At 36.7% G+C, this 18850-nt stretch overlaps 1 long non-coding RNA gene across 11 annotated transcripts; it reads right to left on the bottom strand.

Annotated features, from left to right (window-relative positions):
• Window positions 1–2532: 2532 nt before the first annotated feature.
• LOC107773488 (uncharacterized) lies at window positions 2533–11610 on the bottom strand. Of its 11 annotated transcripts, none has more exons than XR_012708717.1 (6): window positions 11509–11550; window positions 9995–10096; window positions 9061–9125; window positions 6126–8399; window positions 3438–3993; window positions 2533–2927 (listed from the first exon to the last, which is right to left on the bottom strand). It is a non-coding gene; the product is annotated as an uncharacterized LOC107773488 (long non-coding RNA). The 11 variants fall into 11 exon arrangements; XR_012708723.1 differs by having other exon boundaries at window positions 9071–9125; XR_012708719.1 differs by lacking the exons at window positions 9995–10096; window positions 11509–11550 and adding an exon at window positions 11389–11502 and having other exon boundaries at window positions 6126–6455; window positions 8340–8399.
• Between the last annotated feature and the right edge of the window lie 7240 nt (window positions 11611–18850).

Here is an 18850-nt window from a genome sequence, read left to right as displayed (position 1 = left end):
GTTCATGGCTGAAACGAACACAACAATGAGAACCAAAGACGGTTAAGGGTTGATTGTGTGACTTATGGTTGTCTAGGTATACACCAAAGATCGACGGTTCAAAGATATCAAATCTACCGATTGACCGAGTATATCCGACATAAGTTTACTACGGAAAGTTCAAAGGGAAACCTACTTATCCAGATGCAATTAATCCTTGCTTGTAAATCACACAGTTTTTCATGCATACTTCCGTGATATAGCCATTCCCCATTCATGTGGGGGATTGTTGAGGTTTTATTTTAAGATGTAATATTCTTAAAATGAGGGTGAATGGGAAATGGAGGGAAAATAAAATTTTGAGTAAAATTTTAAGTTTCCCTCTTAACAATGAGACATTGTCCCATATTGGAAGTGGAAGACATTTTTGGTGGGTATATATATAATTGCTCTTCTTGTAGCTCTTAAAGAGTTAAGAAGAAAGCAAGCCTCGCGCCGTCGTCGTCGTCGCTCGCTCGGCTCGGCTTCGGCTACGGCTACGGCTACGGCTTCGGAGCTTCGGCTTCGGCTTCGGATTCGGATTTGGATTTGGATTTGGTCAAATGATCGATTGATTGATTAATTTTTTGGACCAAATTTATTTGTTAATAGTAAATATTAACGTAAGATTATCCGTATTTGTAAACGGATATTTTCCAATCCGTGTATTGATAATTTGGCAGCCGGATAATGGTCTTCCCACCATGAAGTGCTTGCTCCACAAACATGAAGTGCTTGCTCCACAAACATGTAATGCTTGCTCCACCATGAAGGGTGGACGTTTGGTCTTGCACTCCTTCTTGGCTGCTATATATATGAGCAGCAAATGTTGAAGAAAGATACTCAACTCAACATACAATTCGCTCAACAAATTGGCTATACATTGCATTCCTTCCTCTCAGAACTTCCATACGTTTTTCTGAGTATATACTCCTTCGTTCTGCATTGTTTTTTAACTTCAAACAAAGCAACTGTAAGTGTGATTTGCTACCGAACTTTGTGTTCGCCGAAACACTGGGGTTTGAAGTACCGCTACACCAGTGTGTTATTCGTTCTATCCTGGGAGGAAATAATCCATTACCTTGGGTACTAGGAGGGGATTAAATTCCTTAAGGAAACACTGTGAATTCAGTGGGCTCGAATTTATTATTATTGTTTCATTACGTTAACTTATATTTTGCAGAATTAATATTTACAAATACAGGAATATTGACGGGAATAACAAATAGGACCACCTGATAAAGCAAGATAACTGATAGAAGGCAATAACGGGTTATCGGAGGTAGGCGGAGATGAAGATAGGTCAAGTGTATTATCGGAGGAAGGAGAATGTTGCTCGTCTGGTGATTCTTCATCAGTGAGAAGAAGAAGAAGCTGGGATGTTTTTGAGCAGCGGTGACCTTTGTGGTACTTCTCATCACAATTAAAACATAGATTTAAGTCCCCTTTTCGCTGGAGCTCTGATGGGGTAATTTCGCGAAAAGGAACGCGACCAACTCCGGGCAAGGAGGCGGAAGGAATGGTGGATGAAGTGGTCGGCGTTGGATTTGGAATAGCTGATGGGTTCATTTGAGAGAAGGGGTTTGAAGAATTGGGTTTAAATGACTGAATGGGCCGGGTCATACTCTTTGGCGAGCCCAAAAGCTTCTGTTCCTGGATAAGGGCCAAATTAATTGCCTCTTGTAAATCCTTGGGCCTAAATGACAGAACATCCCCTTTTATATCTGAACGCAGGCCCGAAACAAAAAGATGTCGTAGCCAGGACGGAGGGACATCGGTCGTTCTATTCAACCAATGCTCAAACTGTGAGAGATAGTCGCGAATTGTAGTTGTTTGATAGAGCTTGGCGAGTATCCCTTCAGGAGCTTCAATGGATCTGAAGCCAAAACGAATTACAATAGCCTGAGAAAATTGATCTCAACTGACTAGCTGGTGGTTCTTATACATCCACTGGTACCACTCTCTGGCTAGTCCTTCCAAATAGAATGAAATGATACTAAGGCGTTGTTCGTTGGGAACAGAATAATGGTCGAAGTATTGGTTTGCTTGAAAAATCCAACTCTCTGCATTTGACCCATCAAACTTTGGCAGATCAATAGTCGCCGGCTTATCACGGCGAAACAAAGCAAGAGGGTTAACGGGTAAGGTTTGAGAAGGTGATTGAGGAAAAATATTGTGTGGTTGGAGGGGTGAGTAAAACTGGGGTTGAGCAGTTGGGTTGGATGTTTGGCCGGGAAAAATGGGTGATGAATTTTGGACAGTAAAAGGTGGCGCCGGCGGTGGTTGAAGGTGGGTAAGCTGAGAGAGAATGTCATGAAAAAGAGTTTGCTGACCTTGCAATGTAACAGTAATGTTTTCAAGGTTCTTGCTGTGGGCAGCAAGTTGCTCGTTTACCAGCTTCGTAGCGTCATCGAGAGATTTGAGACGAGTATTGTGACCACCGTCGCCCATTTGGTCGGGAAGGATCAATGAAAGCACCAAATGTTATGAATTTAAGAGAGATAACAGAATCAATAACAGGAAACTTCTTTGATTCAATCTCAAACTTAGCAACTCTACTTACAATGGACTCAAAAAGTAAGATAAACACTAAAAGAAAGGAAAAATGAAGAAGGGGGAAGGTTCCAGACTGCTCCTTAGCAAAAACAAACAAAAAGACTCGGCATATTTTCTGCCTAATTAGGGAAACCTACTACTACTTATACTAATGTCTGTTGGGAATATTTCTCCAATAGTGCTCACAGTTGTCCTCGCATAACAGCATTGCAGGTGCCCTCTCTTATCCATTGGCTTTGGGGACCACAAAGTCCTTGAAATATTTTGGAGAGTTCACGCGCCTGGAGCTTCTCTTTAGCCCAATATCAAGTGCAGCTGGTCCAATACCTTGGTTCAGGTTCACAACACACCACCTGAAACATAATTTTTGAAATCTCTTGGAACCTTAAAGCATATAGATACGGTTCAGAATCAAAATCAGACATTCAAAATTAATATTTCCACATATAAAATAATTCAGAAATAAAAAAACACATAAAGTGATCTGTGTATCAGGCTAGACCTACGAAAGTTTTACAGTCACAAAATATTGCGATAACAAATAAATATAATACGCACCAAAGAGATAGCAATTACACCAAAAGGAAATTGCAGAAGCAAACTCACAAAACCTAGAAAAAGAAGTCGAAGAAGACATGCAAAATATGCCGATAAACGCAAATCAGATACTCAAAAAAAAATCCAGCAGAAGCTAAAAGAGCAAAAAAAAAATAGAAATGGACCCAAGAGAGATAGCAAGAAAGCGATGAACCAGAGAAAGCAGGAAAAAGTTGCAATATTAGGTAAAGGTAATATATTGTCTCTGTTGGATTAAAGACACGTGGAATCAGCATGCTTTAGAAGCAAATGGAAGAGACACGTACTCTTTTCAGGGCAAAAGTGCATTGGTAAGTCTGTTCGTGCTTACCGCTTAGTGTCAATCTCAAATTACACATATCTTAACTGAAAATGACAAACACGTGTTTCGTTATAAAGTGATTGGGTGCAGGAACTGATGTGGTGGCCGTTCGGCTTTGGATTTAAAGGATACGTTTTATTAGATTCTGTTAAAGGTCCAAAATGCCCTTAAACAAAAATAAAAAGACAGGTAAGCAGCCATGTCGAAAACCAGCTCTTCTAATATACTAGGCAGGAGTCCAACATTATTTAACTGTGTGTAATATCTAATTGCAAATATAGTAGAAATTAATGATGTAAGTATGTAATCGAGTAGACAATATTTCATGTTAACTGATAGATATTTATATATATTTTCAGCAAAATATACATTGTTTGCATCCATGAGAGCATCACATTAAGGGATGCTTAAAGTGCCACAGTAGTTACAACATATATGACATAACTATTTACATATTAGCTGAATGCGATGCAATGGTCTTTTCTCTGGTCTTTTTTCTAGTAGTTCTTGACCAAAAATATCTGCAAACAAATAAATATGTTATAAATTAAAAGGTTACATATCTTTAAGGTAAAATATGATAATGTTAGCTCAAAAGTAGTTAACATAGATACGGCCAAATCACATGCTTGTTGTAGAAGCACACAAGCTGAAATATATGGCAAAACTTCAGGTAAGCAACAACAGAAAGTACTTGTTTGATAATTAGTAAAAGTCAAAGCATATGTGAAACAGAAAATAACTGAAACATATACAGTAATAAAAAGTAATTGTAGACTACAACATATGTTCACAATTGAAACACAAATTCACTGATAAAAAAATATTCTGAAGTAAAGTAGGCAATATGAGCGGCTAATTACACTCTCGAATAGCAAAAAGCACAAGTCTCTTAACAAAGATTCTGAAATAGCAATTATAGCAATTAAAGTTTCAACAACACATCACCAGTTGAGTTGAATACGAGCCAAAATACTTCAGGGAAAAAAATCCATTTTTATCACTCTATTTTTGACTATATATGTATAAAATTTTCTCTGTTATACTTCAAGTTGTAACTTCGAACGCAAATACGCGATAATATTCAAACAAATATGAATATTGGTAAAATATAACAGATAAAGATATTATTTTTGGAGGATCCGACATGGATGCGATAGTATTTTCGGAGAGTCCGCACAACATAGTGGGCTACACCCATCTAAGTAAGTTTTTGGTGTATCTTGAAAAATCAATATGAAGCAGCCACATCATGCAATACCCATTTTACGCAGATATGTCAAGGCAAATCAAGAGTTACGTATTATTCACACTTTATAGTTTTCAGTTGGATATACCAGGCCAAAAAATGTCTCGTTCAAGGTGGGGCTGGATTTTTTGCCACTAACAGGAAAATTTGGCTACTAAATGTACAAACACAATCAAGCATAAGAACTCTATAGGTCCAGTAGTAGGTAGTGAAACAGTCTGTTGTATAGTTGTTTGACTGTCCACTATTTTCTGCTAATCTCTAAGACTTTAGTCATGAAGCTGCAATAGGTCATGATCATGATTTTGTTTAGAATAAACAGCTCCATTTGCAGCAGCTTCTTTTAGTTTCCACATAATACAATACAAGAATTAAATCGAACAAGTGTATGCCTTGCCAAGAGACTTAAGATACTAAAGTTACTGCTGCCATTCACTAATGTAAAACCTAATAGTGGTCCACTAAGATTAACTTATATTAATTTAATTGCACTGGTGAGAATAAATAAAAATTCAAATTAAAAGTAATGAAAGACAGCTTCTTTAGTCTCAGAAAAGCAGATACCAGTATCAATCTACCCATTTTCACCCAGATCTTACTGAAAATACTTCGCTTTACACTCTAAGGAGGAGATGTCATTTATTATGGAAAGTGTGTATCCACGTTTCAAATCTTTTAATTTTAACCAACTGGGTTTTGATTCTCGACAGAAATTCCACGTTAGAACCTCAATTGTGGGGGGAAAAGCTTTACTCTAAGATTCACATAAATTGTTACATTAATAAAATCTGAGCCTTTATATTTTAAAATGGATATTTGTTCCACATCGAAGATCACACAGGACGGAACTAAAATGGCTAGAAGCCGACTTTAAGTCATATGACACTAACCTTAATAACCATTCAGTAATCTAAAAGGAACACTACCATTAACAATCAGCTACAATAAAGGAATAAACAGAGAGCTCTTCAGTTCAAAATTACTTCAAAGAACGAAACGTATTAACATAACATCGCTAAAATTAGCAGCTTAGAGAACAATAACAAACATTTAAGCAAGAAACCTAATAAAGCACAGAAACACATGTATTCTCCACACACAATTATAGTTTAAAAAGTGCTTTAAGAATTTAGTTAAGCATTTCTTTTTAAGTGTCATATCAAAAAAATAAATATAAGAGGTTCTTTAATGCCAGTTTAAACCTTCTGAGGGATAGTTTTCATTAAAAAGCAACAAAGACCAAGAAAGAGCGGGAAGAGGCTTAACAAAAAATTGGAGTTGGTTAACATACAAAGTGCTTTTTTTTTCTTTCTCCCAAACTAATATGAAAAAACTGGAGTAGCTTTATATCGGTTGGTATGAAGGATTTTGAAAAAATCTGGATTTGTAATCAAGTACACTAACCTCATGTCGCCGACATATTCCGAGTAGAGGAACATCCAGAAAGCAGTCGCAAAAGTGAGCTTAACCGCATTCAAAAGCAACAGCAAGATGTGGCTTCACTTGCATCCCAAAATAGTAGCAAAAGTTGTTTCAGTGGCAAAAGTGCTAACAAATGATAGTAGTTTAAGTTGTCTGTCTTTTCTACAAAGTTGAATCTCATATTAAATTTAGAAGGAACAGAAATTTCAAATACCTCTCAGCTGTTTTTCGGAGGGGAAATATTCATTTCCACATTACATTTGTTGTAGGAAGCATTGTCTTTGCTGGTTGTGTGTGGGTGCTCTTGTTTCTCTACTCGGAATGAAACAAGATTGTTTGCAAACAAAATGTAAATAGTATGGATAAGATGCTACATTCCATTAGCTTTATCAATAGCTACAACCAAAGTGTGGTTTTGTTTATTTGCACCACACTGAAGATTTTGGTTGAAGGATATCGTTGAATCCTATTGGTCTATGTTGGAATGGAGGGTAGAACTAATCACACATTCTATGATGTGCTTCATATCATAATGAATAGTGATGAGATAGCGGGAGTCAGAATTAATAGCTTGTTATATGATGATGTAATTCATGTAACGGAATATACCTTGACATTACAGATATCATAAACCTCTTCCGAAGTGAGGAGCAATATTTTTTCCGCATGCTCATCGGAAATAGTTGTTGTAGAACTGTTTTGTAATAGTTTACAGTTGGCTTCTATCACTTTTTGTATATATTCGGATATGTGGCGTAGGAATATTCGGATATGTGGCGTAGGGATACAATTATTGGTATCTTGTTCTACCCATATCCCTGCCACTTCTGACGTAGTTGGTAAGTTGTATATTTGTTGGTCTAGACCAGCATTACACTTGAGCGCAATGTAGAAATCTGATAATTGTGGGATATTTATTAAGGATTTCAAAAACGTAGAGTAAGGATTGGTTTTTGGTTTTTAATATTTTCATTAAATTTTTCATAGTACAGTAGTTCAATGTATCAGAACATGCCATTCGATTGCTCACTTCATTTTCACTATCAAAGAAATATAATTGTAGATTTTTTCCTTTTTCATTACTTGGTATCAAGTCATTTATGAAATGATACATTTGTCCTTGAACTCAAAATCTGTAAATACCTTTATTCCTCTTTGCCAGTTCTTTGTCATAGGTCAATGTATCAGAACATGTCATTCGATTGCTCGCTTCATTTTCACTATCAAAGAAATATAATTGTAGATTTTTTCCTTTTTCATTACTTGGTATCAAGTCATTTATGAAATGATACATTTGTCCTTGAACTTGAAATCTGTAAATACCTTTATTCCTCTTTGCCAGTTCTTTGTCATAGGTCACTCCCAGGGACGTGAACGCAAATATATTATTGTATGTTCTTATGTAGGTTCAAAAATGCTTTGATTTTTCAGTATTTCCTAGATATAGGTTTCTTAACTCTCTTGGTACTTGATGTGAAATTAGGTTAACAGTGTCTTTGCGACAACAGAATGGGAGTGGCTCGTATTCAAATTTTTTGACTCCGCAAAATTTACATTTGGGAACAGTCTTTAACATAACATAATCAGTTGATGCTTGGATTGTTATTGATTCTTCATTATATTGTTCATAATTTGTATTAGATGTTGATCCTGGCATATAACAATATAAAGTTTAAGTATATCATGTTGATATCTATAAACACATATATGTATTTATAATTGCATACCATCAAGAAATGACGGTCTAGCTCTCTAAGTTGTTTCGTATATTGAATGTCCCATAAAAGGAAGGAAGACACTGCTCGCCTGAAATATTAGCACTCGTAGGGGATGATGCGTTAGTGGAGCTATTAATTAATGAGCAAGCAGGATGTTGTCGGTAGCTTGTTTCAGCTTTATTTGCTCTTGCTCATGCTATGAGAGCCTCTTTTTTATCGGCTTGCATCATTCTATATGATTCGCGTCGCCTAGTCTTCTTGTCAGTATGTATTTTTTCGGAGTTTTCATTTTTATGATTTGTACTCGACATTTCATTCGTCTACTTCCTGAATGAGAAATGTCACGTACATATTTATATTTACATTACTGAATGTATTTTCAATATTGGCTAACATGTATGTATGTTTATATTTTTTAAAAGAACCCAAGCAAAAACTTACAATACCTATAAATAAATGATGGGATTAGAAAATTTACCTTCTGATTCAAGCGCTAATGTATGGCAGAAGTAGAAACAATCACAACAAATCGCAAGAACTGCAGTAACAAAGAGAATAAATTGTGTCATGCACAACAGAGGAAAAAAAGCAAAGAACAAATAGAGGCGACATATCAAACTTTAGCTTTAGGCCCTACATATGCCTGAATTGCATCTGTCATAGACTTATCAAAAAAATGTTGAAACCAAAGAGGCAAAGACTATGAATACATCTGTTAGTTTAAAGTTGTAGCACAAATATATAGTTACCTCTAGTTTTCACATCTTATTGTAGTAATACTTTTCACAAGAAAGACATTCATTATCTTAGTCATATATAAGGAGATCTTGAACTAATACTCATTGAGAAGTGACTCTACTTATCCTCAAAATCAAGAATTACCAGTCACACACAAACCTTCATAGATAAGAAGACATAACGGCATCAACCCAGTACATAAAGTTTATGGCGAAAAATCGAAAAGAAAGAGAATTGAAATCCAAATGAAAGACATTCATTATCTTAATCATATATAAGGAGACCTTGAACTAATACTCATTGAGAAGTGACTCTACTTATCCTCAAAATCAAGAATTACCAGTCACACACAAACCTTCATAGATAAGAAGACATAACGGCATCAACCCAGTACAGAAAGTTTAAGGTGAAAAATCGAAAAGAAAGAGAATTGAAATCCAAATGAAGAAAAATAAACTTACATGATATTACCTGCAAATTTTAATAGTCCAATTTTAAACGTACTGAGCTCGGCTATTTGAAGTATCTGTTACAAATGTAAGGTAACTTTAGAGACAGAACATGATAACAGCAAACAAAAGGACACTCATCAAATTTTCTTCATACAGTCACTTCAAAGCAATCTTGCATATTACAACAACAACCAAAAAAAAAAACGAACATTCAGGTTCAAACCCGATGGCGCAAACTTACCTAGCATTCATATAGTAGTATCAACATTTAAAGGGCTCAGTAATTTCATAACTTCACCACTATTTTTCAACACGCACGAATTACTACATTTTCTCTTAAACAACTTTATATTTATTGTCCTTACCATAAATATTATGGTTAGAACTTAAATTTACATTTAGATCAAATAGAATTGGAACAAATGAAATTAAGAAATATATTCACAACTGGTATTTTTTGCTAGCAGTTTGCTAAGAAATATTATGGTTAGAACTTAAACTTACATTTTGATTAAATACAATTGGAACAAACGAAATTAAGAAATATATTCATAACCTCAACATAACCCTTCGCAATAAAAGAAGGTACGATGTAGAAGAATAGCACTTACCACACTATGAAATACAATGAAATCGCATGAATAGACAATTACAACAACGTAATGCAAAAATGAGGAAGTGAAGAACTCCAAACTTTATTAAGTACTGTGAGGCTATACCTAGAATTTTCTTCTTAACAAAGCCTAACATCCAGATCAGTGTCATTAGCAAACTAAAATCGAGAATCTTTATCCTTGAAGGTTCAAGTCATATTCAAACTAAAATCAGTCTGACTTGAGATCCCAAAGGACTAATGTATCTCATCTTAACTGGATCAACCAGGACTATTATCTCCCAATTCAAACAAATCTAAGCGGATTTAATAGAGGTGATTAGAGAGTACCAGCCAACCAATTTCACCCCAAAGTCACGTGTTAACATTTATATCCTGCTTAGATTCGCTTCTAATTTTTTTAGCTCCAGCAACAGGCTTCAAGAGATCAGGCTGTATAAATGTAAAGATTCCCTCCGTAAAGAAGGAACCCGTGTTAAGCAGTTAGACTCCATTTGATCCGGGATCATACAACACAAAGAAACTATCAAATTTAAGGTCTGAACTCTCAAATTTCTTATCAACAACACTAATATTTTCTTGAGGTGAATTATATGCTTTCTTACCACGAAACTACAGGACGACCAATAACATACATTGATCAATTTAAGAAAGAAACTTAATCAGTTGAACTAAATCTGATAAAATATTTTGATAATGTGAAAAGACATTAGCCTATTGTCAAAACCAAATGCATGATTTGAGAATGAACTGGGGAAAAAATAGTATCAATAATTGATAACTCCAACCAAAATAGAGAACAAAGATATAAAGTTAGAACATGAAAATTGCCATTTTTTTTTATAGATAACTCCAACCAAAATAGAGAACAAAGATATAAAGTTATAACATGAAAATTGCCATTTCTTTCTTCTTTTTCCCTCTTTCTGTATTGATAGTACTACAAAATCTCCCTTATTGGTCAAATAGATCCATGTATTAATTGCAGATGTAGTCTTATGCAGAGAAAAGAATAAAGGATCCAGCCAGCTCATCCTATCCTTTACAAATTTAGTTATACAGAGAATGTAGTTTTGTGGTACCAAGTTAAAGAAACCCGAATAACACTAAAGAAAACTATTTTTTATACAGAGAATGTAGTTTTGTGGTACCAAGTTAAAGAAAACCGAATAACACTAAAGAAAACTATTTTTTATACAGATGTAGGAAACAATTTCAAAATATATGCTTTGTTTTCAAGCACCGTGAACTTTGCTCCCCTCTCTAATTACATCCACAAAGACAACCACACAGTGTCACACAAAAAATATTTTTCGTCCAAAGACACTGAATTTGTTTTCTTGATTTCAATTCATCTTCGCCAAAATAAAATTTGAGCTGCAAACAATTCCATAAATAAATAAAAAAATCCCAAATTAAGATTTGTTGAGTATCAGCCTCCGATTTAGCAACTACAAGAGTCGTAGCCTTCGATTTAGGATACATCAGCCATGAAATTGCAAAATAAAAAAGTACTGATAGAACACAGAAAACCACAGAAGTCCAATACTCAGCATGCTTTAGAGTTTAAAAATACAGTTTTACCACTTGATTTAACACATACTTGCCATAAGATTGCAAAGTTAAAAATCATATAGAGAACCCAAAAGAAGATAGGGCAGAAATTAAGAGAAGAGAAAAACAATCTGGGAAAATCAGAGGCAAAACATGGGAAAAGAACCTACAACAATCACTGAACTTCAGAATCGAAACTAACAATGATGAAGAGAACCTAGAAGAAACCCAAAATGAAAAAAGAACGAAGGAAAAAGTAGAAAAAAGATATGTGCAAATTGAAAGCATACCTGCAGCTATATTTGTGCGCGAAGGTGTGAGAATCACTCAAAATCTGAAAGGAAAATCTAATACTCCTTATGTTGTCTGCTAAAAATACACGTGGAGCCATTTATAACTTACGCGTAGAGTTTGTATAGCCACGTATATGATATTGTAAGAATTGACGTGAAAAGACTAATATACCCTCTAGCTTTTTAAAAATGACATAAAACACACATGTCGAAACTATTTCTCTTCTAATATATAGTAAAGAAAAATATATAGAAATAGTATATATGAACGCATGTTAAAGGCCACTTTTGAGCCAACAAAGTTTCATAATACTTGTATGATTATTCATTCAATTTAAATTACATATAGTGCCAATAATGTAAAAATTATATGGGGTATCCTATTTAATCGCCACCATTTAATTTGTACCTACTTTTTAATTTTTTTAACTAGTACCCAAAGTTTAAACAACTTCAAGCATTTTTCTCGTCTTTCTTCTTCTTCTTCCTCTTCTTCTTCTTCTTCTTTGTGGCGCATTATATTTTACTATTACTTAGGATTTCTTCTTCTTGTTTTTCTTAATTGCAAAATGGATTCGTTAGATTTATTATTGTTTTGATAAATTGATGATTGGGTTTGTTCTTGATGATATTTGGAGGTTATGTTTCAATTTTGAGCTCATTTGGAGTAGATTTAGGTGTTAAATAGTATATTAGATTGTTAAAATTTGAAGAACAAATTTCTGTTTCTGGGCAATTTGTACTTCAAACCTATTTGGCAAGTGCATAAAAACGTTAGTTATACTTCAGACTATTTGGCATTAAGGGCATCTAAAGTGCAATTTTTTCACTTCGAACTTATGTCACGACCCCAAATTCCCTCCGTAGGATGTCATGACGGCACCTAATCTCTAAGATTAGGTAAGCTTAACAATATGTGGAAACATCAATTAAAAACTTAAAATTTCAAAACTTCAACAATTTCATCAATAGACTATAAGCTCAATACGTATAATTTCCCAAAATCCGGTGAGATATAAGTCACAAGCTCTAGATAAAATGCTGAACAATCCTATACATCACTGTCTGTCAAAAATATAAAGAAATAAGGAAAACAGGATAGAAAGGGACTCTGAGGCCTCCAGACGCGGGCAGGTATACCTTGAAGTCTCCAAAACATCAACACAACGCACTAATACCGAGGCTGATAGGATGTACCTGGATCTGCACAAAACATGTGCAGAAGCATAGTATAAGTACACCACAATGACATAATGAAATAAATATAATGACATAATGAAATAAAAGGGAAGTGAAGTAGTAATGAATTTACGAAAAGTAATAATACGGAATTTAAGGAAACAAATACAACCACGAAAGGAAAATAAGGATTTTACATGTTAAGGAAACATCAACCAAACAATACAACAAGTAGAGAAGATCAATGGGGCACTTCCAAGGTACCGCCTCGTAGTCCCAAATCATAAAAACAAATCACAGTCTTTCCTTATATCACTGCGGGAGCCTTTAGATTTGGTTTTGAAAACTATTTTCCCGAAATAGCATCCCTCGTTTTAGCCCACCTTATCACACCGCATGGCTTCTAGTTGTTCCCCTACTAGCCACACGTATCAAGCCCACCTTATCTCACCGCATGCGTTTCAACACCAAAACCTTATACTACCGCATCCGTATCAATAAACACAACGGCACGGCAGAAATCTCGTGCAAATAATAACAACCGTACGGCATAAACCTCGTGCAACAATATTAATAGCACGTCAGAAACATCATGCAAACAACCAAACAATCACCTCAAAAATAACACGAAAGCCAAAACACAACAACTAAATAAATGATATTTCACAACTTACACCTTGCCTCAAAGAACCACGGCCTTGCAATTCAACACCAAACTCAACAGCAAGATATTTTAAGTATAGCAATTTCAAGTAAAGTGTTCCACAGTTAAGTAATGAATACAGAAATCAAGAAAAGCAAGTAATTCAAATACACATGTGATACAAGTAGCAAATAGGAGATAATACAAGTAGACATATGAAATTAGGCTAAACATGACAACTATAACGTGCTAAAGTAACTCAATTAAGGCATGAAAAGGAAACTAAGTAGCAAAAATCAAAATTTCAACATTTAGCCGGTGTACGCAGTCGTCACCTCGCGTACAAGGCCTTCACATATCACAAATTATCACCAAAATACCAAATTCTAAGGAGAATTTCCCCACACAAGGTAAGATAAGTCACTTACCTTTAACCATGCTCAATCAATTAATTAGAAGGCCTTTCCCTCGATTTTCTAACTCCGAACGGCTCGAATCTAACCAAAATAATTTCATACTATAAATATAACAATAGAAAACTGATTTAAATAATGAAATAATGAATTTAGCAAAGAATTGGAAAATCGCCCTAAAAAGTCAACCCGGTCTCGCATCTCGGAACCCAGCCAGAATTACAAAAACCGAAAAACCATTCGATATTGAGTCCAATCATACAAAAATTACAAAAATCCGATACCAAAATCTCGTTCAAATTCCCGGCCTAAGTAGATTCCTCCAATTTTTCCATTTTTTTAACCCAAATCCCTAATTAAATAATAAAATCAATGATAAATTAAGAGAATTTAATATTAAAAAAATGAGTTAAGAATTCTTACCCCAACAATCCCTCTGAAAATCCCTCGAAAATTCGCCTTAAACTGAGCTCTCTAAGTCCAAATTGTGAAATATGAAGAAAACCATCAATTTGGAATTTAAGTCTGCTGCCCAATTAATTCCTTCTTCACGAACGCGAAATATTCCTCGCGTTCGCGAAGCACAAAGATGCTATTGCTCAGATTTCCTCTTACGCGAACGCGAAGATCCACTCGCGAACGCGTTGCAAACGATTCACAAGCTTCGCGATCGCGAAGCCCATTTATGCGAACGCGTAGACCATACGCAGAAGTCCACCCAGGATACCTTTCCTCTTCACGAACGCGGATTACAGTCCGCGATCTCAGTGCACAAGGTCCTGCCCTTAGCGAACGCGTGGCCTCCTTCGCGAACGCGAAGGGTAATCTTCCAGCAAATCTCAGACAACTCTACGCGAACACGGGAACACTCTCGTGAACGCGTTGAAAAAACCCAGAACTGAGAAACGAGCACTTCAACTATATTCTCAAATACCTGAAATGCGCCAAACATGGTCTGAACTTCACCCGAGGCTCCCGGGACCTCGACCAAATATATCAACAAGTCCTAAAACATCATACGAACTTATTTGAAACCTCAAATCACATAAAACGATGTTAAAACCACGAATTATGCTCCAATTCAAGCTTAATGAAACTTAAAATTTCCAACTTCTACATTCGATGTCGAAACCTATCAAATCAACTCCGATTGACCTCAAATTTTACACATAAGTACAGACCTATTCCAACTTTCGGAATCAAAATTCCACCCCAATATCAAAAAGTTCACTCCCGGTTAGATTTTCCAAAATCTTCCAACTTTGCAACTTTCGCCAATTTACGCCGAAGCGACCTATGGACCTCCAAATCAACATTCGAACACGTTCCTAAAACTAAAATCACCATAAGGAACTATTGGAACAGTCAAAACTCTATTCTAGAGTCGTCTTCACGCAAGTCAAACGACAGTCAACTCCTACGACTTATACGTCTAGTTTAGGGACTATGTGTCCCATTTCACTCTGAAACCCTCCCGAAACCAAAACCAAAAATTCCGGCAAGTCACGTAACCACAGTATAGCATAGAGGGAGCATAATTTAGGGGATCAGTGCTAAAGTACTCAAAACGACCGGTTGGGTCGTTACATCTTCCCCCTCTTAAAATAAATATTCGTCCTCGAACGAGTATAGAGACATACCTGATGTGGTGAAAAGATGAGGATAACGGCTACGTATATCATGCTCGGTCTTCTAAGTCGCCTCCTTGAATGGCTGACCCCTCCACTGAACCTTCACCGATGCGATGTTTTTTGACCTCAACTTTCGAACTTGCCTGGCAAAAATGGCCACTGGCTCCTCAACATAAGATATATCCATGTCCAACTGGACTGAGCTGAAGTCTAACACATGAGATGGATCGTCGTGATGCTTTCGGAGCATGAAAACATGGAATACTGGATGAAATGTAGAGAGACTAGGTGGCAGTGCAAGTCTGTAAGCCACATCTCCAACCCTCTCAAGAATCTTAAAAGGCTCGATATACCTAGGGCTCAACTTGCCCTTCTTTCCGAACCTCATAACACCCTTCATGGGTGAAACTCGGAGCAAGACCCGCTCCCCAACCATGAATGCAATATCGCGAACCTTCTGATCCGCATAACTCTTCTGCTTGGACTGGGCTATACGAAGTCGATCTTGAATCAATTTAACTTTTTCCAATGCATCCTGAACCAAGTTTGTACCCAATAGTCTAGTCTCACCCGGCTCGAACCAATCCACTAGAGACCGGCACCGTCTACCATACAAAGCCTCATACAGTGCCATCTGAATGCTCGACTGATAACTGTTATTGTAGGCAAACTCCATAAGTGGTAGGAACTGATCCCAAGCACCCCCAAAATAAATCACACACACACGAAGCATATCCTCCAATATCTGAATAGTGCGCTCGGACTGTCCATCTTTCTGAGGGTGAAATGATGCACTCAACTACACACGAGTACCCAACTCACATTGTACGGCTCTCTAGAACCGTGATGTAAATTGTGTACCCCGGTCAGAGATGATAGATACCAGTATGCCATGAAGACTAACAATCACGCTAATGTAAACTTGAGCCAGTTGCTCCGAAGAGTAAGTTTGCCACGCCCCAAAACCAAGGAGCGCGACCAGCGCTCAACCGAGTGAACCCGGCCTAACAAGCCTATTAGATTTCCTTCTGCCAAAACTCACTCATGAATAAAGAGAATATATATGTTTTCGTTAATCAACCAATAAAGTGATCATGTCTGCAATACCAATTTCTTACCATCAGTTACTTTATTTTAAAGTATCAATTCCAAACACATTTTTCATAATCTGAAGTGGAAATAGTAATTCAAGCACAACACACGAGTTTGACTTCCCCAGCACCATTATACAACCCAGACTATGTCTATGGAGCCTCTATAGATAAAGATGAGTACAATAATAATGCCGGCAATAAGGCCCCGACTATACCTCAAACAGAATACACAAAGAACAAAAGATACATGACCCCGGGATGAAGTGGGGCTCACCAAGTCAGCTGGGAAGAAGGTGTACTGCTATCACTGATCAATATCTCCTGCTGTAGAACCACCTGCATCCATTTAAAGATGCAGCGTCCCCGGCAAAAGGGACGTTAGTACCGTCGAATAGTACTAGTATGAAAACTAAATACCAACTTAAGAATTCAGAAATACAAAATGAATATGATGAACCAGTGCAGCAATAGAATAATATAGATAACCGTTTAAACTATAGCAAGCTTATTAAAAGCTATCAATAACATTTATAGGATTTAAGATGAGATCCTCTGTAACCATCTTCGCACAAAGCGGCCGGCCCCGCCGCCTCATCCAATGTATGCAGGTGGAGGTGTACGTACAATGCCACAACTCTAATCAAGTGGCCCTACCGCCTCACCCAAATGTATGCAGGTGGATGTATAACCACAATACCAAGAACCTACACAAGACGGCTATGCCGCCTAACCCCAATGTATGCGGGTGAAAATGCACCAACGATACCAATAACAACACAAAGTGGCTATGCCGCCTCACCCCAATGTATGCGGGTGGTGGTGCCACAACAATACCAAAACTATACACAAAGCGATCGTACCGCCTCACCCCAATGTAAGCCGGTGGAGGTGCAGTTCCACGATATCATAATCCCTACTCAAAGCAGTTATGCCGCCTCACCCCAATATATATATGCAGGTGGAGGTGTATCACAATCACAATCTCTATACCACTTGGCATAATAACTTTCACATAAATCATGACTAGGAATTATAACATGTGGATACATAATTCATAGTTTAGGACACATCCTCAATTTATAATGCAATATGATAAGAGCATTTGAAACATAGATTGAACATATATCTTTATCACAAAACTTATCGGAATACTCGATTTATGATCAACACCTTGGAACTTACAAGGATAATGGGAATTCCAATTCTTAAAGAAGAGTTTAGCCAACATACCTCACTTGAGCTTCCTTACACTATAAATATTCCGGAATTCTTAGCAACTTCAATCTATTGTAGAAATATAACAAATTGAATCAAAATTAGGAAGATGATCATGGTTCTAGCTCATTTGAGCATTTTATCAAACACTTAGTGTGCATTAAGGTTCCAAGGTCCTTTTATGGAGAATTCCATCATCCCACAACCCAATATTTATCATTTTTAGCTCAGCAATCTTCCTACACCCTTTTATAATACATGCATGTAAATAAACAACCCTCCTGCCCAGAAATCATCTTGCTAATTGTCCATTTCTACATAAAATTCGAAAGTGAGGGTTAGGTTGTAGAATCTTACCTCTATGATGAAGACCTAGTAAGTTTCCCTTGTTAATCTTATAAAACTTGGGCAAGAATTGAAGAACAATTATTGAAGAACACTTTCTCACTCTAGGGCACTCTCTCTCACTCTAAAATATCAGATTATAGCTCAAAAATGGCCCAAAGAGTGTATTTAACGAATTAGGATCGGGTTTTAAAACCCCAAAAATGGAGCTCCGGAACGATTCTGCGGTCGCATATGCAACCGCATAATAGATATGCAACCGCATATCGGTCGCATAATTACTGACAAAAATGATCAAAAATTTGTTCGTGTATGCAGTCACTATGCGGTCCGCATAACTGTTATGCGGTCGCATAGTGCACCGCATAACAGTTATGCGGCCGCATAGTCGACCGCATAGCTACTTCCAGAATGGCCCTCTCCTGCTCACTTCTGCGGCCATTATGCGGCTCGCGGAGTGATTATGCGGTCGCATAATGGAACGCATAAACGTACTTTTCTGCCAAAAACTTTTTCTTTATTTTTCGGTGCATTGTTCAACCCAAAAAGTCTGAGCCGCGGCTCGCAAGCTCGCCGAAAAGAATTTCTACAATCCTCAAACACGTGAGCCTAGTCCGGCACCATGAAATATTATTTTTTTTGCAAATTTTACCGGGCTTTACACTTAAGTACTTCGAAAATTTCTGGGGTGTTACAAAGTAGTAACTACAGGAATGAAATGAGTTGACTTGGTCAATCTATCCATTATCACCCAAACTGCATCGAACTTCCTCTGAGCCTGTGGGATCCCAACAACGAAATCCATAGTGATCTGCTCCC

The sequence above is a fragment of the Nicotiana tabacum genome, chromosome 4 (assembly GCF_000715075.1).
Source record: "Nicotiana tabacum cultivar K326 chromosome 4, ASM71507v2, whole genome shotgun sequence".
NCBI classification, from domain to species: domain Eukaryota; kingdom Viridiplantae; phylum Streptophyta; class Magnoliopsida; order Solanales; family Solanaceae; genus Nicotiana; species Nicotiana tabacum.
The sequence above is the reverse complement of the archived record's forward strand: the minus strand, read 5'-3'. Positions and strand labels throughout refer to the sequence as shown.